Genomic DNA, 6,630 nt, shown 5'->3' with positions numbered 1-6,630 from the left:
CCAACCTTATATATTTTAGATAGAAGTCCTTGATCAGGTGTACAACTTGCAACGATTTTCTCCTGTTCTTGAGTTGCCTTTTCCTTTCTTCTTTTTTAATTTTTTTACATTTATTTTTGAGAGACAGGGAGAGATAGAGCACAAGTGGGGGAGGGGCAGAGAGAGGAGGAGACACAGAATCGGAAGCATGCTCCAGGCTCCGAGCTGTCACTGCAGAGCCCGATGCGGGGCTCAAACCCACGGACTGCGAGATCATGACCTGAGCCGAAGTCGGACGCTCAACTGACCGAGCCACCCAGGCACCTCACCTTTTCCCTTTCTTGATGGACATTGGTGTGGCACATAAGTTGTTCTTTTTTTTTTTAAGTTTATTTTTGAGAGAGAGAGAGAGAACACAAGCAGGGGAAGGGCAGAAAGAGAGAGAGGGAGACACAGAATCGGAAGCAGGCTCCAGGCTCTGAGCTTGTCAGCACAGAGCCCGACGTGGGGCTCGAACTCACGAACTGTGAGATCATGACCTGAGCCAGTCTGACTCCCAACCGATGGGGCCACCCAGGTGCCCCAGAAGCTGTTTGTTTTGATGAAGTCCCATTTATTTTTCTCTCTTGCCCCTTGTACTTTTGGCGTTGCATCTAAGACTTCACCGGATCCAAAGTCACAAAGACTCACTCTCCTATTTTCTCCTGGGAGTTCTGTAGTTTGGGCTCTTAACATTTAGGTCAGTGGTCTGTTGGGAGTTAATTTTGTTGTCAGGTGTGAGGCTGGAGCCACCTTCATTCTTTTACGGGTGGGGACATTCTAGCCACTGAAGAATGTAACTTGTCCCTCAGCAGCCCGCTGGGTGAGGCGATCCGTCCAGGACAGCCGTTCAGCAGGGGTGGATCATGGGAAATGCTGGCTAAAATGAAGAGTCCTGGGCTTCTTCCCTACAGATCCAGAATCAGCAAATTTGTATCGGCCTGGAGATCTGTTTTGCTAGCAAACACCCCTGGTCGATCCAGGGTCTGTGGGCCTGAACCTTGAGGTTCGCCGCATTTTGTGGAAGATCCTCGCGGTTGGAACACAAAAATCCAAAAGTAACCGGAGACTTCCATATCTGGCAACGTGGCAGATGAGATATCCTGATGACCCCTCTGGACACAAAGCCCTAGTGGTGATACTCTGAATGAAATAGAGGGAAAAAAAAAAAACCTTCTAAAATTATAACCGAGGTGGCGAGAAAAAGTGGAAATACACAGAGGCGGAAAACGACAAGAAAGTACCAGTCCAGAGACGGGTGAGCCCGGCAGACGCCCAGAGCTTCGGGACAAAGGTCTCTGCTGGGAGAAGGGCCAGCGCGGCATCCCCACAGGTCTGAGAGACCCTGGGAAGAAAGATTTGCGATGCGTTGAATACACCAGGCAGGGGTCGGGGCCCAGAATAGGTGAAGGACTCCCACGGATTACCAAAACCCAAGCGGCCAAGTAGAAAAGAGGAAACAGACAGGAGCAGGTGTTTCACACAAGAAAACACGAACGGTTAATGAAACGTGAAAAACGCTTCCCCTTATCAGTCATCAGAGACGTGCCGATCGATCACAAAGTCACAGTCACGGCCACAGTGAGGCCTGCTCTGCCCGTGCACACACCCCCCACTAGGTTTCGGCGCACAGAGCAAGGAGGGGACTCTCTCCCACCTGCCCGGCCGGGGTGGGGAGGTGGGGGAGGGAAAACCCGTCTCCCCACTCTGGAGACGCCATTCTGGACCCCTTCGAAGTAGCTTCTACGCCCGCCACCCTGGGGCCTGGCGGTTCCTCCCTCCCCATGGCGTTTCCAGGAGAACCGCACAAAAAAGACGGGTGCCCGGAAGCTCGTGGTTCTAATCGTCGGAGCCCCGAGCTGGAAACAGCACACGTCTCCCATCAATTGTGGTTTGTTTTTTTTTTTTTTGGTTTTTGCCTTTTTTAAGTTTTCATTTAAATCCCCGTGTAGTTAGCACGCAGTGTAATATTGGTTTCAGGTGTACCACCTAGCGACCCAGCACTTCCCTGTGTCACCGGGTGCCCGTCACAAGCGCCCCGCCTTCATCCCCGACACCTGTCCCCTCATCGCCCACCCCCCTCCCCCCTGGTCGCCACCTGCGTGTCCTCTTAGTTCAGTCTTTCTTGGTCTGCCTCTCTCTTTTCCCTTTGCTCTTTTCTGTTTCTTAAATTCCACGCGAGGGAGATCACATGGTATTCGTCTCTCTCTGCCTTATTCCACTTGACATTACAGCCTCCAGCTCCACCCATTGGTGACAAATCATACGCGACGAGGTCAGCTGTGGGGGGGCCCCTGGCCGAGGTCGGGCGCGGGGACCCTCTGGGCCGAGGCACCCATCCTCTGTCCACCCGCATGGTGGGCACACTCACATCTTAGCTCCACACCGATGGTTTGTGGCCTCTGTTGTACGTATTCTGTGTTGATCTCTAAACTGAATACGTTTGAAACAGGCTTGAGTGGCAACACCTGCAGGTGACCCACGAGAAACAAATGAGAAGGGCACGACGGGGCATTTTGCAGAAGGAAACGTGAACCCCCAAATGCGCCAAGAAAGCTCAGCCGTGTTGGTGGCCAGGAAATGCTCACTGTCGGGGGGATAGTGTCACCCACTCCTTCGCTGGCAGCAGTCGAAACACCTGCCTGTTCCTGTTCCCGAGAGGACGTGAGCAGTGGGGGTGGCGGGGAAGGCGCGGTGGCGTGGGACAGCGTGGGGGCCCCTGGAGAAGCGGGGTCAGTAGCCCGGGTGGCGTGAGTTGATAAGCTGAGAACCCTTCCTGCCGCCCTAGTGCAACCCGGGCCGGGACCCACTTTGGGGGGCAGTTTCGCGCCTCCGGGGACACGTGTGGCTGCCAGCCTGCGGGTGAGGCGGATGAGCAGAGAGGACAGAGTTGGAGAAGCGGAGCTGAAGTCACCCCTGACTCGGGGTTCTGCCGCCGCCACGATCTGTACGTTGTCGGGGTGACGTGACCCCCACAGCCCACCTGAGCCGCAGGACTGCTTCCGGTGAGTCTCACCGGGGCAAGTGGCAGGCGGGGGGGGGGGGGCTTCTGAGAGTGATGCTGAGATCCATCCGGAAGGTGAACCCCAGGATTGGGGACATGACCACAGAACGGGGTTCCAGCCCGCTGCCTCGGCATTTTTGGTTAAAATCAAACGGTCCCCTCATTGTCTGCTGGGCCGTCCCACCGGTAAGGACCTCCTGGTTCGTCAGCCGTTGTCACGGGGCCCCGGGTGACAAGGCTGCCGGGTGTGGTGGGTAGAGTGCCTGACCTTCAGCGGCTCGGTGCCCCCATGGCTGGGCCTCTGCTCTGTCCTGATCCTGTCACCTTTGACGCCTGGAAGGCCAATCGCTTGGCAGGAACTCTGACCTCACGCCCGGCCTAAAGGGGACGGTCACGACCGAGCTGCTCGCTGACCCCAGTGCCCACCCCTTGTCGTTAGCCTGAGGGGCGTCCTCTGGCCTCAAGGAGCCTGTTCCCGAGTGCTGCCCATCTGTCCCTTGCACTGTCATGGAGGCCGTGCTGGCACCGAGCACCAAAGGCTGCTGCGGCCTGAGGCGTCAATCGGCCGCCATCGTCTTACAGGACGGCGTCTAGGTGTCCTCGCCAGGGTCCCCCAGCGGGCTCCCATGCCCGCAGGCTTCCCTGCAAGGCCTCTGGTCTCCCCCCACTCAGCCCAAACTCCCTGATTTCCGCAGCCCTTTGGGGAGGCCGCCGTGTTCCCCCATGGCAGTGACTGTGACTCCCCACGTGGGCGAGGCCGAAATCAACCCCAGTGTTGACCTAGAGAGGATGAGGGGGGTGAAGACAGATCTGGATGAGGGAATATTCCATCTTGTGAGACTGCGGGTGACCTCAGCAAGGCCTCCTGGCCATCAGAGACGCTCCCCCTTAGCGAGGGGGACGGAACCAGTCTGCTGGCCGACGGGATTCCAGGGAATCTGGGGATTCAGGTCTTTTCGGGTCCTCCTCCCAGATCTGAGTTACCAGGAGCCCGGCTTGAGGCCGGGAGATCTTGCTCTGCGTGCACACTTGTCGGTAGCTCCCGGGACGTCCCACCAGCGCTGTGCTACCTCTTGCCAACTGACCGGCAAGTGAACCGATTCCGGAATCCCATCTCGAGCGGCTGCTCTGTAAGGCTGCCTCTGGGACCAATCGCTTTGCTTTCACTGCCCCCAGAACAGGCCGTGAGAATGAGCTGTGATCTCAGGTCCCTGCTCCCCGAGGGGGTGTTCATTTCCCCCGCACCTCTGGGTGCGGCCAGGCGAGCCCCCTGTGCTGGAGAAAGGCCTCAGACCCACAGAGAGCCATTGATCTCGAGGCAGGAAGCTCAAATCCCAGCCTCGGCACCCGGAGCACGGTTACCGAAGCCGCGGACAAACTGAACAAAGATAGGAGAAGCAGAGAGAACAAAAGACATTACATTTAGGGGGGGAGATTACTTAAAACCATGGAGGCCAGAAAACAGTGGAACCAGAATTTTAATGTGTTGGGGAGCGGGGGAGAAGAAGCAGAAAATTTTCCCCCTTGCTATATCCTGTGAAAATCTTCTCCAAAGATGGGAGTGGGGAAAAAAAAAGAAAAAAAAAAAAACAAAAAACCATACATATGAACCACTTTAAAAAAGAAATACATTTATCGGGCAAACACAAGCTGAGCAAACTGGTCACCCGCAGGGCTGCACCAGGGTCGTTGCTAAAGGAGCCATGGGCACGGGGGCAGGGAATGCTTCCTGGATGTGCAGGAAGGGACACCAGCACTGCGCACCGAAGGTTTGTGACCCTCCGGACTCCCGTGCCCAAGCCCCGAGAAGATACAGCAGGGACCTCCCGCCCTCCCGCCGCTCACCCAACGGAGGCCGCCCGCAAGCCCAGCAATGAAACCCATCCTGTGGGCACCTCCGCCGTGCACTTCCCAGACCCCTGAACCCACTCCCCAGATTGCCAGAGCCAAGATGAGCCACGGTTTCAAAGTACCGTGTGTCGGGCTGATCGCCCGTGTAGAAGGAAAATCTATGGCAAGGGGCCTGAGGGCGGGGGCGGGGGGGGGAGCAGAGTGGAACCTCAGCTACCTTTTCCATGCCTTCAAAGCTTCTGTACTTTATAAACTTTTACATATTTCCCATGTATCACTTCCGAGCAACATGGTTTTTCTGTCAACCTTGCTTTATTTGGATCCCTTGTTCATTCACATTTCACGTAATTAGCGCTGCACCGGGTGTAAATCGATGATCTTAATTGCTTTTCATTTTCCCAGCCTAGTCCATCTTAGGTTTCTGTCTCCTGTTTGGGGTTATTTTAAAAAAGTTCTAGTTTTCCCCCGTTTGTTAGCTGAATCATACACCTTCTTATTATTCTTCAGGTGGTTACTCCTGCCTCGTCTCAGAACCTCTCGGGACTTGGTACTTTGTACCTGGTGTCCGCCCGCCCCTTGCCCTCCAGCTCTCCAGTCCTTGCAGCTTCTTGGATCTTCCTTCCACCCCCCACTCACCACCCCCCCCCTTTAGCATTTCCTTTAGCGCTGATCTGGCGGTGATGCGTTATTTCCCGTTTTTGCCTGAAAACATCTGACTTTTCATTTCTTTAAAATTTTTTTTAAATTTTTTTAAATGTTTTTAGTTATTTTTGAGACAGAGAGAGACACAGCATGAGCCGGGGAGAGGCAGAGAGAGAGGGAGACACAGAATCCGAAACGGGCTCCAGGCTCCGAGCTGTCAGCACAGAGCCTGACGTGGGTTCGAACTCACGGAGTGTGGTATCATGACCTGAGCTGAAGTCGGACGCTCAACCGATTGAGCCACCCAGGTGCCCCTCTTTAATAAAAACTTTAATGTTTATTTGTGAGACAAAGAGTGTGAGCGGGGGAGGAACAGAGAGAGAAGGAGACACAGAATCGGAAGCAGGCTCCAGGCTCCGAGCCGTCAGCACAGAGCCCAACATGGGGCTCGAACTCACGAACTGGGAGATCATGACCTGAGCCGAAGTCGGACGCTCAACCGACTGAACCCCCCCAGGCACCCCTGTACTTTTCATTTAAAGGGCATTTTCATGGAGTTGCGGATTCTAGGTCGGAAGCTGCGGTCTTCCCGCCCCTCTGCAGCCCTCCCACTTTCCCGTCCGCATCCGGAATTCTTCTTGAAGCCTTACTACTGCCCCTTTTAAGGTACCTTCTCTTTCTGCTCCTTTTAAAGTGATGTCTTTTTCTTTGGCTGCTTCAAAGCCTTCTCTTTGCCTTTGATTTTCAGCAGTTTTACTATTACTTTGAGGAGGGTCATTCGTTTTCTCATCCTGTTCCGTCTCTCGCTTTGCTCTCGGCAGGGCTCCGAGTTACGAGTTTGTCGCTGCTGAAATCCTGCAATCAGAACTTCGTTTACAAACTCACCAGGTCCTACGTAGCTGACGTTGCCGAGGACATACGGTGTCCCACGCCACACCGAAGCTCTGATTACTTCCTCTTACGTTCCTCGTACCTTTTTCTGGAATAAACCAAAGGCACACTGAATGGATTCTGCCGTACTTGCTACTGGCGTTTCTTTAACACCCACGGCTCTTTCCTCCTCCTCTACTCGTGCCTGGGCATTACTTACCGCTGCTGGTGATGGTGCTGGGCCC

The sequence above is a fragment of the Prionailurus bengalensis genome, chromosome D4 (assembly GCF_016509475.1).
Source record: "Prionailurus bengalensis isolate Pbe53 chromosome D4, Fcat_Pben_1.1_paternal_pri, whole genome shotgun sequence".
Lineage (NCBI taxonomy): Eukaryota > Metazoa > Chordata > Mammalia > Carnivora > Felidae > Prionailurus > Prionailurus bengalensis.
This window is presented reverse-complemented; position numbering follows the sequence as displayed.